Source organism: Pogona vitticeps, chromosome 2, assembly GCF_051106095.1.
Source record: "Pogona vitticeps strain Pit_001003342236 chromosome 2, PviZW2.1, whole genome shotgun sequence".
Taxonomy (NCBI): domain Eukaryota; kingdom Metazoa; phylum Chordata; class Lepidosauria; order Squamata; family Agamidae; genus Pogona; species Pogona vitticeps.
The window spans coordinates 169,331,872-169,350,410 of NC_135784.1; the positions used below are offsets into that span (position 1 = coordinate 169,331,872).

An 18,539-nucleotide genomic window follows, 5' to 3' on the forward strand; every position below is an offset into this window, starting at 1 on the left:
TTGTACTCGTTCTTTACCCCCATTGCCCAGAGGCCCTGGAAAAGCCCACACAAAAAGGGCATGCCGACGAAGGTCAAGCCCCAGCTTCTGATATTCAGACGTTCTACGTGCCTGTGGATAGGAAGCTTCTATTCTTTGCTGATGTTGCTTGTACAGTGGATCCTCGACTTACAGATGGCTCGACTTACAGACGGCTCGACTTACAGACTTCTCTGGCTGCAAAATTTAGGTTCGACTTGCAGCCGGAGAATCGACCTACAGGCCAGAAAAAAAACCAAAAGGGAACAAAAAGGGAACAAAAACGGCCGGTTATGGGATTAATCGGTTTAAAATGCATTGTAGGTCAATGGAGACCTACAGACCTTTCGACCTGCAGCCACCGTTCCAATATGGATTAATTCCGTGAGTAGAAGGTCCAGTGTACTGTCTTTCCTAAATGTATTCATCCCCATCTTAAATTCATCAAAGGCACTGGTTCTGCGGAATTTGATGCCATGAGACCTGTTCCAAATAATGACCGCCCTGGCATTTCACAGCTGAAGGGGAATATACATTCTGGTTGCATCAACCAAAGGCCTCCTTGGGGTTATATCATGACAAAGGGGGAAACTGATTTTTCTCAGTGCAGCCACCTTAGGAACGACAGCTGCTAGCAGCTCAATGTGCTCTTCCTTGCCAGAAAGAAGACCTCTAGGTACTTTGATGAACTTGTGTTTGCTTGGCTTTTTCTCTCTTCCCAAACAATTAAGAGCCCTCCATTCTATGTGCTTTGTTTTTTATCTCCTCTCAGATAATTTAGAGCAGTGGTTCTTAACCTTGGGTAACCCAGGTGTCTTGGACTGCAAGTCCCAGAAGCCCCAACCGGCATAGCAGGTGGTGAAGGCTTCTGGGAATTGCAGTCCAAGAACACCTGGATTACCCAAGGTTAAGAACCACTGATTTAGAGGCCAGCAGTAGACCTATTCACTGCTCTACCTCAGGCTCAGCTACTCCCTGTCAGCCTCCTCTCACCTGTTTCCTTCCCAGAGACAGAGAACCTCTTTGTGCATGTATGAATGCTTGCTTGGCTGCCTGCATGTGTGAAAACAAATGATACGGTTGTATGAATACCAACTTTCCCCCCTGCCTCTGCTCACCATTAGCTGTTGTGACAATTCTGCTCCATTGACAACAAGGGGCACTAGTGCCCATTGCTAATGTCCACCCACTGAGAGACAGCTCAGTGAATTGGAGTAACAGGCAGCAGAGCCAGAGGTCAGCCCAAGTTCAATCCCCAACTCTAGGCTTACTTACCTACACAGACTCATGAGGGTGTCTAGATCGGGCCAAATAGGGTCACTAGAGGCTGAGTCAAGGTCCAGTGCACCATTTGGTGTTATCATCACATTCAAATGGCATGCACACCCCAAATAATCCTATTTGGTCTCGCCCTTTCCTCTTTAAATTTCTCATATCATGAAGTGGTTTATGAAGACATATTTGCAAATTAAACTGTTCTCCTGGCTCTCCATGGAGGGGCAGAGGAAGGTTTAAAAAAAAACTGTTTTAGAGGATCACTGATGTAATACATTATTTATTTTAAAAAGAAAAATTGAAACCTTTGATCCAGAATCTGTCTGCAGCTGACTCCACCTCCAAATACAGGCCAGTCATGGATTCAGCTGTACACAGACCAAAGAACAGTAAAATTCTTCGCCACCAGGCATCCCTCTTCCAAGTGCCACTCAGGGAGTAGACAAGGGCTATAGGTAGTGTCAGGAGTGTATACGGTTCCACAGCTACAGAGTGTACACTCCTGGTACAGGTGGTAGGGCTAAATCCACACCTGTCAACAGCTCTTTCACATATTTGACAGCCATACACAATTCAGGCACTGCAATACACAAAACAGAGCTAGCATTTATCAGTATAACACCATAAATGCCTATTAGTATCAAGGTTTTATAAAGGTCATGCCCTTTGACTGGTAGACCTTCTCTGTAAGTGCTGAAGTATTCGTTCTGCTTCCAGAGTAGGCAATGTGAAATGGAACTGAGCAGGAACAAACAATACAGTGGTGCCTCGCTTAACGATTGCTTCGTACAACGAAAAATTCACTTAACGATGGCTTTTTTGGAGTGATCTTGTGCTTCACTTAACGATTTTCCCTATGGGTGATTTTCGCTTAACGATTTCGGGACCATGCTTCACTTAACGATGACAGTTTTAGGTCCCCTTGTTTCGCTTAACGTTTTTTTTACAGCCCCGTTTTTGCTATTTTTAAAATATTCTAAAATGTTTAAAAAATGTTTACAATGCTTGGAATCGTTAGTGCACCTAATAAAACCTTCGTTAACTTAATTTGGCTTTGTTCTGAGTCTTTTTGAATTTTCTGTGAATTTTTTCCCCCATTGAAATAGGCTTCAATGCATTTCAATGGGTTTCGCTTAACGTTTTTTCCTATGGGGATTTTCGCTTAAGGATGGTAATCCGTTCCAATTGGAACGGATTATCCGGTTTTCAATGCATCTCTATGGGAAATGGTGTTTCGCTTAACGATGTTTTCACATAGCGATGTTTTTTTGGAACCAATTAAAATCGTTAAGCGAGGCACCACTGTATATGCTTCTCTGTGAATCTGAATAAGTAACCGGATCAGCTTTCATGTCCCTGTTCTCTTTGAAACAAGGCAGATAGTAACTAAAAACAGGGCCCTTTCAGTAGTGGCACCCAGTCTTTAGAACAATGATCCTATAGTGGTTGCCTGATACTATCCACATGGTTTCAGATAAAAACGTTTTGGTTTCAGCAGTCTTCCCAGGGTGGAGCATTCAGTTTTGCCTTTTTTGATGCTGGATTCTTAAATGCCTGCTGTGATCTGCTTCCATTTCTGTTTGTAAGCCACTTGTAAGCTATGAAAGCAAGGCTAAGCATTATTGTTGCCCGAGCTACTCTCACACCTCCCTCTGCGGCTTATGCTACATTACGTTTGAGGATCAGGGCTGCTAACTGGAGTGAGGGACTGGAGTGCACATGCAGTCCCCTCTTGCCCTGCAACACTACATTCCTAATCCTGACTCCTCAGTGGCTTTTCAGAGTAAAAACGAATGACGTACAACTTTCTATGATGCATTTAGAATTACATGTTCATATCACTCTAACACTGAGCTCCATGGCTGAAGTGTCATTGCTAAATATGGGAGGCTGAAGGGAGACGACACATTTCTCTATAGACTCTATAGCAAGCAAGACCACACAACTTATATGAAGGTAATGTGCATGTACTGGCACAAAAATCCCTGAAACATCTGGACAAATGCTCACCCTGCATGCCCACTGTAGACGGATGCCCTCTCTTAGTTCCAGCAAAGTTTTCCATTTGTTGATAACGGATGGCAGTGGGAAAGTTATTCCTCCACCTGCTCCAAAGCCCACATTCATTGCCAAATCGACAGTCAATTGATAATATCAAATGAGACAAGATGGATGAGCATACGAAAGAGGTCCTTTTGCTGGTGGCACATTCTCCATTTAATTCCCAAACAGGCTTGTCTGTCATCTATTTTATGCTGTTTTTGACATCTTTTCACACTGTTAGGTATTTAACTGCTGTTAGTACTTTCACGTTAACTTGTTTCAGTATTTTTATTTTTTGCTGCTTGTTCAATCTTAGTTTGAGCACATCTTATTTTAGATTTTTTCCCGCTTACACTACGTATTTTTCATTTTCCTGTCCACCATACTGACAACTCTGGTTTGTTGGTAAGTCGAGAAGTGCATTCAATCAGATTGTGAACTGTTCTAACCCACAAAAATGTTGCTTTACTTTTCATTTTTATTTTTTACTTTTTCAAGAAGGCATCCTTATATGTTGACAGATTCATTTGGTCTCATGAATATTCCCACACCTGTATCGATTGCACCACATCACACCATGGAGAATCTCCTAAAGGCCAGCTGGATGAACCCAAGACGTCAGGAGACATGGCGTGGGCACATACATGTTGGCGCATTCGCAAAAGCCTGGGCAGACACTTAGCTTAGGTTTTGAGACAACTGCCTCAGAACTGAGAACTGAACGTACTTCATTGAGACAGTCCCTCCAGTTTTGACTACTTCCCTATACAGTACTGATTAGTTCAGCATGTTTAAGAGTAGCTGTTTTTTCCTCCAGTTCCATGAAGAACTCCGTGGACTGTCCCTGACCCTCTGAGGCCTGCTTCGGGATACTCCCTTTTAAAATGCAACTCGGCGCAACACAGAGGTTTCTAGATGCATGAAGAAAACATGATGGCCAACTTCTTTCTTTCCTACAGTTGGTTCCCCTTAAATTGGCATGGCCGAAGGGGCTAGAATAAACCACGGAACTCTTGACAGTCAAACCACCGTTGTTTCTTGGCGCTGTAACACCTTGATACACAGAACCTCGGACACTTATTTCCCCAACTGTTTCCCCAGCACTGCTGTCTCTGAGCATCGAAGGGAGAACCAACGGGCCCGCCGCAGTGCGCCTGGCACAGCACCGCAGCTTTTGAACAGGTGGTCCCTGTGGCCACCCTTCCCCGTGTAGGCACCTCCAGCCACGCACATCTTTTCCCGCGTAAACTTGAAGCAAGAGAATTGCCTGCGAGTGTGTGAGGAATAACCAGGCCTTGCTGCATCGAGGATCGGGGGGGGGGGGAGGACGGGTTCAGGGCAAGCAGAGCATCTCCGCTCGATGTTAGGGGCAAATCCTTTCAAAGGGAAAGCAAAGGGAAAGCGCGGGGGGAGGGAGCGCGCGGGCGCGTGAGCGCCTTTACGCAACCAGGGAGGCCGGCCGGCCGGCGGGCGGGCGTAGGAGCCGCCTGCATGCAGCCAATTGGGGGAAGGCCCGCCTGTTCCCGCAAAGAGTCACCCGCCTCTCCTCTCCTCCCCGCGCGCCCGCGCCCGCCCGCCCGCCTCTGGCCCACCCAAGTAGCAGCCGAGGGGCATAAATTTGAGAGCCGAGAACCAGGCCTGGATTGGAGGGAACGTTCCCCTCGCAGCTCCCGCGCCTTGCCAAGAAACTCAAACCGAAACGCATTCCCTCCTGGCTCGCCTGCCAAGAAGCCGCGGCGCTGGGCCAGCAGCACGGAGGCTGCTCCACGTAAACATTACATGTGGAAGGGCGGGCGTGTTGTTTGTGTGTGTGTGTGCGTGGGTAAGTGGGTGAGTGGCGACAACGCCACTGTCCCCCTTCTCGCCTCTATTTCCAAGGCATGGAGGAATTTTAATACTTTGTTCTGGATCGCTTACGCCCACTACGAACACACACAGCTGGCTTCGAGAGGGAACCAAGATTTCTTCCTCTCTTCCCCCCCCCCCCGTCCGCCCCACGATACGCGGTCCTTGAAGCTTTGGCTCTTGCAGGCCTTTTTCTTTTTTAAGGAAACATATACTGTATACGCTATATATGTATAAATATCCCATCCGAGGATTGGCCACAATTGTGGGGAGCCCCTAAGTTTAGATCCTAGCCGAGAGGTCTCCCTGAGCCTTCCCTTTGCAAAGAATGTCAACGGTCAAAGCACAGTAAGATCTGGAAAACAGTAAAAGGGACTGGGAGATGATCAGAGTTCAGGGCACAAGGTGAAGGAAGCCTCTCACATGCCCATCTATGGGCTCAGAGAGCCATATCATTTATCCAGGCCTTGGTGGAAGTTTATGCCTGAAGCACAGAGGAAATGGGCCTAGAGACCTCCTGGAGAGCTCAGAGGTTTAGTGGAGGTTGGGAGTTCAGTTCTCCAGGGTGCCTCCTTGATAGGGGCTGGACTTGATGATCCAGAGGGTCCCTTCCGGCTTTGCAGTGCTAAGATAAATTAAACTCATCACTGAGCAGGACATGCTACACACCTGAGGCACCCTCAACAAAATAACAGGCGGACAAGCTCAAGGCATCCCAAGGTCTTGCCCCTCAGTCTAGGCCAGGGGTTCATTTTCTAATTAACCAGTGAAGTAAGTGGGTGGCTAATGGGCCAGTTTTGTTGCAGAAAAAGACTGGGGCAATATCACTCATTCGACGCTTGACCTTCCATCTCCTAAATTGGGGTGGTGGGCTGATTTGAGGCCAACTGCCCAGAATTCTTCATAATTTTCATCTTTAGGAAGGTCATATTTCTTAATTTTGAAGACAGCTCCAGGACACCCCCTCACATTAGAGTGAGGTGCCTTTTCCAGGTCGCTGACTGGGATATAATGAAAAAGCAGTGAATAGCCAATCCCAGACAGTCCTCTGAAGAGCTGCCATAGGACAGTCCTCTGTTTGAAAGCCTCCTCTGTTGGAAGGGCCACCTAGTCCCTGTCCAGAATCTTAAGAAGAGTACAGTATAGAGGGATCCCTGATGCTGTCCATAAACACATGGAGGGAAAGTTGTGCAGGCATACACATGTGCTCTCCACAACCATTCCCACTATGGTGATGCACGTCCTCTTTTTAAAACAAACCTGTAAGTAAATGGCTGTTCTAGCCATATTTCAGGAATTTATACTGGATTTGTCCGTGTTTTCACTAGTCTCAGAATCAATTTCGGTCGGTCCAATGACCAAGTTCACAAATATCTTTAGCAAGAAAAGGGGTTCTTGGAGGCCTCATAAAGAAACTGTTAATCTCCCTCTTCCCCAAATAAGACAATACTGTACTCCTGCTCAGACAGTATCCAGCTTATCAACATCTCCATATTTAATAATCACTAATTCGCTAAAACAATAAGACTAGTTAGTGCTCATGATGATTCTGTCGCTGCAACAGCCTTTGCTGTCTTTTTTCTTGTTTCCCCTGTGATTCCACGAATGAACTAGCAGTCCAGATTAAAATTTCACAACTCTAGGCCTCTGGAAGAGCCTGGATAAAGAGGGCTCTAGGGGACGGTGTTTGGCCTCCTAATCGTTTCCATCTTCTAATGGCAGGTGGGGTCACCACCACTGTAGCCTTTTCCCTGACCTCCTCTGCACCTGCTCACCCAGTTCGTGGGAGGGAACAGAGGTGTCATCAGCTCTGAAGTCTCCCCTTCCAGAGCAGTACAGCATGGCAGAATAGTGACATATGGATGCATGCAAACAAGGGATATGGGGCCATGGTGGTATCTGAGGATGATGCTTGGCTTTCCATCTCAGGGGGTGGGAGCTCATAATTAGCAGTAGAGTTAGCAGAATAGTTACCATTTGGGAGTGAGTTAACTGCTTATTTTCTGAATCTACTGAGCATCTCAGTGTTCTCCCTAAATCTGCCAGCCTACTGAACAGTATAGTATATCACCTCTGCTTTTCAACATCAAGGTTCATCAAGAAATGTCTAGGTGGACATTTTCTGTCTTAATACCTCCCCCAAAAAGGATGTGGCAACCATGTACACACCAAATAGCTGAAAGCTAGGGACGTTGTTTACAGGTCTTCAGATGATAGTCATTTGGGGGGGGGGGGTAGTTCCATCTGCATATTCTCCAGGTAAATACAGTATGATTCTGGAGGATTCCTGTCTTTGTGCTTGAGGCTTAAGCAAACCACTTTATTTGGCATGAGCCCCATGAGTTTCCTATGCTAAATTCCTGTCTACTAGCATTAGAACAATCTATGTATTTCTTCAGAAAGGCATTATATATATATATATATATATATATATATATATATATATATATATATATATATATATATATATATATATTTCCTTCTTCAGATGCAGTTCTTCACACAATCATAATCACATGGAAGGGTGGAGTGGGATTGCCCTTGCCACCCAGGCATCTTGTTGGGAGGGGTCTGATGAAAGGTGCCTTCTCTTTGCATGTGTATTCCTCATTTGATTTAAAGACCAAGGTTCTAAATATACACATCAATATTCACTGTTGACAATATTGATGTGCTAGAAACATCCTGATTAGACTATTGCAATATACAGTATCCTGATTAGACTACCGCAATATGTTTTTAAGGGACTGTCTTTGAAGACATGCTGTAGCATCCCAATGGAGGAATGTTCTCCGCTTGGAGGCTTGATTGGCGCCAATGTTGTTTTTATAAGTCTACAACCTTGTTTTACCCAAGGTTGGGAACCACCAGTGTAGGGCCCAAGTAACACCTCATCTGCATCTGCTATTCAAGATTAAGGTGTGATCAGATGGGCATTTAGCCTGGTTTTTTGGTCAGCTGCGGGGATGGGTTGGTTTGCTCCCTTTCCAAAATATCACATAATGTTATCGCTGGAGCGAACCAAACCATTTCCAGAACATTCCTACCTGCACATTGCGGAGACCCTATCAAGGGACTTTAATAAGTGAGTCACTTCAGCATATTGGCAGACTGAACACTCCCTTTGCTAACTGACAGAGGGGTATGGACAAGTGGGAAAAAACTGAACGGCAGTAGACCATTGCATCACATAAAAACAACTTTAAAAAATTATTTTCTTTGTGTCTGAAGGGCCACTTGAAAAACTGCCCACAGCTGCATCCAGAGCTCTGACTGCAGGCAGATTCTTGACGGCCCTTTAAGACAAAGCAAAGAAAGGACATTTTTACAAGTGGTACAGCACATCAGCGATGGTCTACTATAGTCTGAAAAAACTTCTCATCAGGGATTGGACCAAAATGACCCAAGTAGACAAGCCCTAAGTTTATCATAGTGGGTGGGTGAGGTACAGTTTCTCATTTGCCTAAATCAAGCTATCTTACTAAATGGCTTCTGAAGATAAAACAACCAGACAAGTACAGTGGACCCTTGACTTACAGACGGCTTGACTTACAGACTTTTTGAGTTACAGACTTCTCTGGCCGCAAAATTTAGATTTGACTTGCAGACTGAGATTTGACTTACAGACCAGAAAAAAACCAAAATGGAACAAAAACGGCCTGTTACGGGATTAATCGGTTTTCAATGCACTGTAGGTCAATGGAGACTTGACTTACAGACTTTTTGACTTGAGAACCGCCTTCCAATACGGATTAAGTTCTCAAGTCAAGACCCCACTGTAATACTAAAGGGTAAAAAAATGAATGTCAAAAATATCTAGCAATAAACCACGGCAACATTAAAGGGTTGAATGAGGGATTCTGTGCCCTGTTTCTGGAGGATGACTGCAATTGCCCCTTTTCTAGGCCACAGCAACCCATGAAGAGGTAACTGTGTGCATGTTTGCACCTACCCACATGCAGACCCACGGGTGCCTCTACTTAGACCATCCCGACTTACAAGATAGCTAAAATGATCAGAATGGTAAACCAATGTATAGATTAGCTTGTTGGGGAAAGAAAGTACTGACAATCTATCTGTTTTATTTAAAGCATCCTTCCAGTCTTCTCTCCGTTTGGTAATGAGCTGGCTCAAGACGTTTTGTTGCTACCAATACAATCACTAAATATATATTTGCTGCTTTTTCATGGCTCCCCAAGTCTTATGAGGCCTCTGCCTAACATTAGTTCCAGCCCTCATGAGAACAATATAAGGTATAGAGAAGGTTGTCTACGGGAGAAAACAAGTGTTAGAGAAAATCTGCATGGAAGCAAGGAGATAGAGAAGGCAGGTGGGGAACAGAGAAGCTATCTGGTATTATGGACTGAAAGCAAGAGATTCTCTTGGCACATTTTTAATGTGTCCCTCTGAAAACCAATTTGTGTTTTAAGCCTTACTGTCCTCTGCTCTTTCCCACGTCTAAGAGAGTCTCATGGCAAAGAATGAGCACAGGTTCAGCAATGTCATGATGGGACTGGTAGAAAGAAGATAATGCACACTGGTAAAACCACTCCTTAAATACCCAATTTACCCTGAAAGCCCTATTAGGGTTGCTAATAAGTCCGTTCCAACCTGACAGCACATAACAAAAGAGCCATAGAGGCCCCCAAATACTGTGAGACTATTCTTGTTCAGGTTTCTGTTTGGGGGCTTCTGTCTTAGCCTTTCTTCCCCCCCCCATACAGCTGTGCTGGATGTTAGAATGGTTTTCAGAAAGAGGGTAGTCTGGACTGCAGCATGCTTCTCTGTGGAATCCCTAGGTATGGAACAAAGCTGTACTGGTCAATGACGTAGTGATAGATTTGGAACTGAAAGTGCTCATCATAGCAGTGTTCCTAAGCTGTGCGTATTGATCTCCTCCCCGCACAATTCTGTAGGTATCCCTGTCAGGTGGGTCAGGCTGACAGGCAGGGCAACAGGTCCAACGTCATCCAAGTATACAAGTCATGGTGTAAACAACCACCACACCAATAAAGGAAATCCAAAAATGCAGCCAGTGGGATCAGCAATTTTTACAGCTCTTCACTGCCCATTCAAGACCAAACCACACTGAAATAATTCTCATTACACCTGGAGTAGCTTGTAATAACATGCTGATCCTGGAAAAATTCACTTCTCTTCCAGGTATTGGAACAACAGCTAACTTCAGAGAGAAGATGGCACATGATACCATAATCCTTGCTACTGAAAGAGGTCTGAGGTTTCAGCCCAAAAAGTCTTGGATCTGCTACATCGCTGGTATTGGTTTTGTACCAGTTCAAGGGTTGCGGTTTCTTGAGAATTGTAGTTTAGTGAGGAGATAAGAATTCATTATTTGAAAAAACTCCCAGTGATTCCCTAAGACAAGAGACTGTCAAAACCATTTTTTAGGGTGGCTGTGCCCCAGGAGTTTTTTCACAATTCCCCCTTAAATTGGTTTTGTCTTTCTTTGTTTTTATTTACAGCAGGTTACTATGAATGCCAAAAAAAAAAAAAAAAAGAAAAAGAAAAAAAGTGGAGCAGACACATTTGTAATACTGAAGGGTACTCTGGTCAAAAAGTAGGCTTTACATGCATCTTACATGCCAAATAAAGGGAAGACGCACTTTTAAACACGAGGTATGAATGCAGAATTAAATTCCTTAATGTTAACAGCCATAGTGTTATTTGGAATGTCACTTATCTAGACTTTAAACTGTAGTAATTAATGAGTGTCAAAAAAAGTTGCTTTCATGCAAAAGCTAGGTTATTTGCATCCATTTGATTTCACAACTATGCTGGTAACTCACCATATGTTGCATGCCAGGCTTCTTTCTTATCAATCCTGGACTTGCAAATTCAGGCTGGATGCAAACCAGGGCGGCAGTCCAGGAATAAGCAGTTTCAGCAGCAGGCTGTATTTTCAAAGAGAGTGAACCTTACAGGCCTTCCCACACATGTCTTTCCTCTTTTTTTTCCCTTCCAGCTTGCCTTGGATGAAGCCTCCTTGGCTAAACATTTTGATTCTACTATTTACATGGGTCCTACACAATAGCCTTATATGAGTGTGCCATTCACTATAATCTGAAAAATGATTGAAAACACGGGTGAGCCAAGGCACGGAAATTTATTCTCCTAAAATGACTGTCAGAGCATCCTGAAAACTTCCTTATCCTGACAAAATTATGGAGAAAAGCCAATTTGTGGAGGGTTAGTTGCCACAAAATAGTAAAGCAATCACACTGTGAACAGAGGTACAAATTCTGGAACCTAGAGACAAGAGAAAAAGCTATAAAGCGTTGGTTAGGGGACAGTTCCAGACTAGGGGTCAAATCTAATATTAGCCCCAACTACAGCAGGCCACTGAAATGAATGGGATTTGGTAGCCATCGCATATCTTTCCCACTGATGTCAGTAGGTCTATTATAGTGAGATTAACACCTGGATTTAGCTCTAGCCATTCCCCATCCAGCCCCGCTCCCAGTCATGACTAATCTGCTCACTCATTAATTTTTCACCCACAATCTTTCCATATTTTGGTACCATTAGTTGGTGCCATCTGGTTTTTTAGGGTTCTTGCTATTGGTTTTAATATCTCTATTTTTTATCTTTGTTTCCTATTATAGGAGTTGTAACCTGGCCAGAGCAGTGCTATGACACTAATGGGAGCAGGATACAAATTATTTAATTAATTGATTGATTTAACAACACCAACACCACCAACAACAACACCACCACCAACAACAATAATAATAATAATAATAATAATAATTTTGCTTCTGCTTTGTTATTAAGGTTCTAGTTTATAGCAACTTTCCCAACTCCCACTGCAGCAGTGGCATAATACCTGAGTGAAAACAGACATTTCAAAACATTTTATAGCAAACATCAGCAGCAGTGTGTGATCCAATTACGGGTGATACTGGAACAAGGCAGATTATTTATTGTCAAATATGAAAACGTATGTCCCCAGAAAGGAGAACAAGAAAGAACGCTGGTTTGCATATGCTAATTTATATGTATAAATGCAAAATTAAAAATGAATTCTAAAATAGAATTCCTGCATCTAATGTGAGTGAGGAGGGTAGTGACCAGGGAAAGCTGAGTCTGCTTTCCAGCTGCTAAGCCTAATGGTTAAAGTCAGAGTTCTTGATTCTTTATCTTTAGATCAGACTTGCCTGGATAGCTGTTCTTTGGAGGAATATACTCTTTTAAAGAGAATATATGGAGATCTTCCCTCCCTCCCTGCTTAGAACATATTCTGCTGGTGTTGAGCATTATTGGTCCACAGAGGGTTTGGAATTGGGATGTATCTGCCTTGAGATAGTCCTACCCTTCTGCCCTTTTATAGGTGGTAAAAGTGATAGAGGCATAGCATCTGGTGGTAGAAGTGATAGAGACATAGCCACTCCTGGTCCCCAGAATTAGAGGAAAGGGAAGAGTTTAGCTCATGATAAAATGTCATGAACTATGTAGTCGGAAGCAAAAGGACCATCAAGAATCTCGGACATCTTCTTCGAAGCTCCTAGCTCCCAAATCAGAATGAGGGAGCAGCTCTATTCCAGAATACAGCACATGATGCTGCTAAAACCCCGTAGGGAACCCCTACAGAGATGTGTCCTACCCAGTCTCGCCCAGTACAACAGTGGCTATAGGGCATGGAGCAAGCCTGCTTCCCAAGTCTGCCAGGATGGCACTCCCAGGGCATGACCCAAGTACAGGCAAAATGCCAGGTCCCAGCTGGTAGGCCAGATGGTCTTCCCTCATGACACACACTCCGTGGGAGGTGTTAGGTGAACCTCCCATGGCCCCAATTTTATTAGCACTGCAGTCTTACCTACAGTGGATGATCTCTTGTCATAAGCAACTCATGTATCGTTATGAGGTGTTTGGTGGAAGCTTAATGGTGCAACATATAGCTAGTCAAAAGTCCATCTTGAAGTCAATGTGATGTAGTTCTTGTGTATACAGTAGGTAACTTCCTTGGGTCTTGGGGATATCTACCTTCCCGAACCTGTGTAGGGCAACACCATGCTGTTGCCACTGCTACCAGTGTTGCTCCTGAAAGCTGGCACTACACTTTAAATACACTTTAAGACTGCTATTTCCCCCCCCCTTCCCCACGGCATCCCTTGTTTACAAGAAGGTTCGCACTTCTGGAAGCCTTCTAGAAACAGTGAACATACTTGTAAACAGACACAGTGAGTCAGCACAGTGATGATGGCAATGAAGTACACCCTCTTTTAATTCTATGGTCTTGCATCTCAGAACATAATAAAAATCATCTGGTCCTTAGCAGGACTGTAAATTAGGTAAATACAACCTCAGATGAACAACACATGACATATTACACCTTGTCATGATTTATTTAACAAAAATAAAGCCAAAATGGAGAAGCCATGAGTGAAAAAGTCAGTACACTCTTACTGTTTTCATCGAAATTATGAGACTAGGTAGCAGCCAGATCCTGCTAACCAAATGCCCTTGAGTAATTGATCCTCAGCAAGTGTGACCACCTCTATAAAAGCCGAAGTTTTAGCAGTTTGTTGGTCTGGAGCATTCAGGTGTATGTTAACACAATGCAACAGTCATGCAACAGGACAGTGACCCCAACCACATCAGCAAATATACAACAAAATGGCTGAAAAAGAAATGAACCAAGGTGTTGTAATGGTCCAGTCAAAGTCCAAACCTCAATGCAATTAAAATGCTGTGGTAAGACATTAAGAGACCTGTGCATAAACAAATGCCCGCAAACCTCAAACAACTGAATCAACTGAACTGAATTGCAAAGAAGAGTGGCCCAAAATTCTTCCACAATGATGTGTGAGACGGATAAAGTCCTACAGAAAATGATTACTTCAGGTTATTGCTGTTAAAGGTGATTCTACAAGCTATTGAATCAGACCTTTGGGTAGTGTGGGCGACATATAAGTTAAATAAATAAATAAATTTGTTTTTCACACATGGCTTCTCCATTTCAGCTTTATTTTTGTTAAGTAAATCATGACACAGTGTAATATGTCATGTGTTGTTGTTCATCTGAGTTTGTATTTACCTACCTAGTTTTCAGAGGTACAAAGGACCATGTAGTTTTTATTAGGTGTAAAACCATAGAATTCAAAGACAGTGTACTTTTTTTTCATATGACTGTTTATAATTATATATAGGGACTTCTGAGGTCTAGAAAATCTTAGGATGGGATTCTTAGGTGACCCCGAGGAGGTAATTCTGCAACACGGCCAGCTTGCTGTATCGCTTGAGGATCTAATGTAGACTCTCAGTCAGATAGCCTCTCATCATTCAAGGAAGCCACTATGCTTGGCTCCTAGATTTCCTGACTGATGGAAGGCCAGAGTTGATATGATTGCGACATTCAGTACATTAATGTAGAAGTCTTTTAAAGCCAACCTCAGGGAGAGCCCAAGCATGACAGAAACCACAGCAGGTAGGGTGAGGTGAATTTTAGCTACAACCACAAACCCAACACTGTCACAATAATCTTGATGAACTAACCCCAATAATTCATCTCTTTGCTTGAGGAGGTCATTGCCTCTTAAATTAGAGAGGGTGGGAACAGAGTAGAGCTCTCACTAATACTGAGACCCAACTGCCTCATGTGCCACTTCTTAGCCGCCCAGAGACCTTTGGGTAGTGTGGGCGGCATATAAATTAAATAAATAAATAAATAAATAAATAACTCTGTTTCCCAAACTAGACCAGCTAATAACAGCAGCCACTGAATTCCACAAGAAATCTCCAAAAACAAGCAAGCAAACAAACAAAAAAACACTGTATATGAATCTGCTTTCTAGTGAGGTAGCTGCAAAAAACAGCCATGGGAATATCACTTGATTTAAAACTCTCCACCTCTGCCTCCCAGTTTCCCATAAAGATATTTCTACTTTTATAGTGAATTGAGTCCTTTTTTGTTCTGGCCGGAAGCATTTAAGGGAAGAGGCACTTGTTCCTCTTTACATTAGCCCCTTGACATCACTCCTAACCTGCAAGGAGGAAGAGGCCTCCTATGCTATTTCCAGGTATCTAAATTACTAATCCATTCTCTTCATTTGGTGCAAAAGAACTCTTTTGTTGTGTGTGTGTGTATGTGCACAAGTGTCTGTGTGTAATAAAAATATATTATGTACATGCACAAACGTATAAAGTTCCTGGATGCCTCCTAAACTGAGGCTGAATTCCACACTCCATGTGTGAGCTAGGATGGGTCTCCCTCTGACCTGAATGGGGTTTTTGTGTCCCATCCCCTCCCCTCCCCGTGACAGGAAAGAATCCCCTTTGCTCACCTCCACTGCGCACCCGACCCCTTCTGTCTGGCCCACCGCCCTCATTCACTCTCTGCTCCCCTGATGTTGCTAATCCCCCAACCCAGACAGCTGCCTCAAAGCCCATTGTTTCAGGTTCATAGGCTTTGAAAAGGCCAAGATTCCATGAGCTGGTATAGGCTGCGGCACTAGATTCAAGGTGGTCCAGCCAAGCTTCCGAGGGCTATGGAAAACGAGGAAAGGGCTGATATGCATCTAGGCTCCCCAGTCTTGGCTCTACAGAGTCCTTTACACACCCCATTTGCTGCACCCAAACCCTCTCCAACTCTGGCATTAAACTGAACAATCCCCAGTCACAAGGCTAGAAAACAAAGAATAGTTTAGAAAGCCTGAAGAAGTGGAATTTTATCCACAAAAATTTGAAATTTGCTTAATGTTGAGTGGTCCAATAAAAGGTATCACCCAGTCTTACATTTGTGCAGACAATAATTTGTAACAGGAGCTGAGCGTATTTTGAGAAATGAGTTGCTTTCCAAAATGTACATGTGTGTGTACACACACACACACACACACACACACACACTCACACGGACACACAAACTTTTGTCTCGTAAACAAGCTGCCTCATTAACAAGATTTCACTGAGATGGGGCAGATACCGTGCCTTCCATCTGTAACCCTCCCACTTTTCCTCACTGCCTCTTTTTCTTATCACAGAAAATTTATTAAGGAGAGAAATAGAAGCACAATGTTTTGGCTAGTATGACTGCCTAGGAATCTTCAATCCTGAAGTACCCTGTACTGACATTGAGATTAAAACAGAGAATATATTATATATAGAATGGTTTAAGAATTATTTCAAATCAAAGGGAGGCCCAATTTAAATTTATCAGTTAAATAGCCATTTTTCTTAGTTCTTTAAATTATTGCTAAATACACATAGAGATGTACACACTATTCACCTGATATATTCTGCAAGCATTTAAGGAGTTCCTCATTTCAGATTATGCTCGAGCTGTACTGTGGGTTGAGTTGCAATGTGTGGAGGCTGGATGTCATGTAGATGGTATGGCTGGTGGCACAGAGCATAAGAATTTAGGCGAACAAATCTTTGACTAACAAAAGTTTTGATTTCAAAAAGATTTGGCATCTGTTCACATGCTAATAAACTGTGTAAGCCATGATATCTAACAATACAGAGGGGAAAAGGTACTCATCTGAATTAAATACTGCTTATACAGTATATGTGAGCTCATCCACACAATGGCACTATGAATAGCTGTTCCTGATAGTTAAAATTATTTTGTTTCATTTCATTTTTATGATTTCTACTAATTTGAATTAATAGAATCTCTATTAATTAATTCTACTAATTAATTTGAATTATCAGAATTAATTAATTAATTAATTGATTAATTGATTAATTATTTAATTAATTAATTAATTTTCTGCTGGAGGAGACTCCTGTAGTGATGTATGGAAGTGAGAGCTGGACCATAAAGAAAGCTGACCGCCAAAGAATTGATGCCTTTGAATTGTGGTGCTGGAGGAGGCTCTTGAGAGTCCCCTGGACTGCAAGGAGAACAAACCTATCCATTCTAAAGGAAATCAAACCTGAGTGCTCACTGGAAGGACAGATCCTGAAGCTGAGGCTCCAATACTTTGGCCATCTCATGAGAAGAGAAGGCTCCCTGGAAAAGCCTCTGATGTTGGCAAAGTGTGATGGCAAGAGGAGAAGGGGACGACAGAGGATGAGATGGCTGGACAGTGTCTGCGAAGCAACCAACATGAATTTGACCCAGCTCTGGGAGGAAGTGGAAGACAGGAGGGCCTGGCGTGCTCTGGTCCATGGGGTCACGAAGAGTCGGATACGACTTAAAAGACTAAACAACAACAATTTGAATTGTTCATCACAATATGAGTGGCCAAATGCATGAGGTCAATTGTTGCTGGACATACTGAACTATAGTGGTACAACCTGTCAACTCACATCTTGAATTGTCCCGACATTTTGCTTTCTGCTGGGGTGGATAAGAATCCATGATTATCATGGATGCAGAGGACGTTGAAGATCAGTGTGGATGAGCCTATAATTTATGCCCTTCCAACAAATTCTTCTATCAAGCCTGTGAAGTTCAGTGCCTTAACAAATGTTTCTGTCCGTAGGCAGTGTAACCCATCCATCATGGGAAAGGACTGTGATCCAAGAGCAGAGCGTTTGCTTTGCACACAGCAGGTCCCAGGGTCATTCACTGACAGCTGCTATTTAAAAAGACTCAGGTAGCAGATGATGAAAAAGACCTGCTTAAAATCCTAGAGAGCTGTTGCCAGTTGGGAGTAGTGGATATTGCACTAGAAAGACATGCTTGAAATATGGCCATCCTCTATCTTCCTAGGTGATCCACCTCATTTCTATGTTTGAAGTCTGTAGTTTATTTGCAAAAGGTCCCACACTTAATCCTTGGCATCTCCAGGTAGGGCTGGGAAAGATTTCTGCCTGAAACCCTGGAGAGCCACTGTCAACATGGTAGACCACAGTGGACTAGGTAGACCAATGGCCTGATGGCTCGGTATAAGGCAGCTCACTGTGCTTCTCCCTTCCTTTAGTGAGGTCGACAGTTTCTATTTTCCCATAGTGGTCCTTAATAAAACACTATCCCTGTTTTACCACTTATGTTGTCTTTGAAGAACACACTGGGGTTTTGCTAGAATTTCTAGAGCTGTCGTTCATGATTTTGGCTTCCTCTCCAGGCTCTCATTTATGTCAGAAATTGATGTCTTAAATCCTTAATACACCTTTACTCATTCATGTAAAGGCATGTGCATGAACACAAAGGCACCACCATGTTGCTCTGACTGACATTTCATCTACTGCTGCTGCTAGCATATAGGGCCAGCCCTATCCTTAGGCATAGCAAGGCAACCACCTCAAACAGCAGGCACTGGTGGACAGGAGTGGCAACCTTTTGTATGAACTGTCTGTCTCCCTTTGTTCAAGGAGAGAAATGTATATTCTGGGGAATGTGTCCTGTCTCCCCCAAACCAGCCAGTTTTGGCAAGTGTGGTGGTGGGCATTAG

At 43.4% G+C, this 18,539-nt stretch overlaps 1 protein-coding gene and 1 long non-coding RNA gene across 4 annotated transcripts in view; one reads left to right on the plus strand and one right to left on the minus strand.

Moving 5' to 3' along the window:
• Positions 1–18,539, minus strand: part of GLI1 (GLI family zinc finger 1) — a 142,006-nt gene that overhangs the window by 70,313 nt on the left and 53,154 nt on the right. The window lies entirely within an intron of this gene.
• On the plus strand, positions 6,057–11,919 carry LOC140704689 (uncharacterized). 2 transcript variants are annotated; one of them, XR_012084049.2, is made up of 3 exons: positions 6,057–6,443; positions 10,345–10,818; positions 11,805–11,919. It is a non-coding gene; the product is annotated as an uncharacterized LOC140704689 (long non-coding RNA). The 2 variants fall into 2 exon arrangements; XR_013541282.1 differs by lacking the exon at positions 6,057–6,443 and having other exon boundaries at positions 6,466–10,818.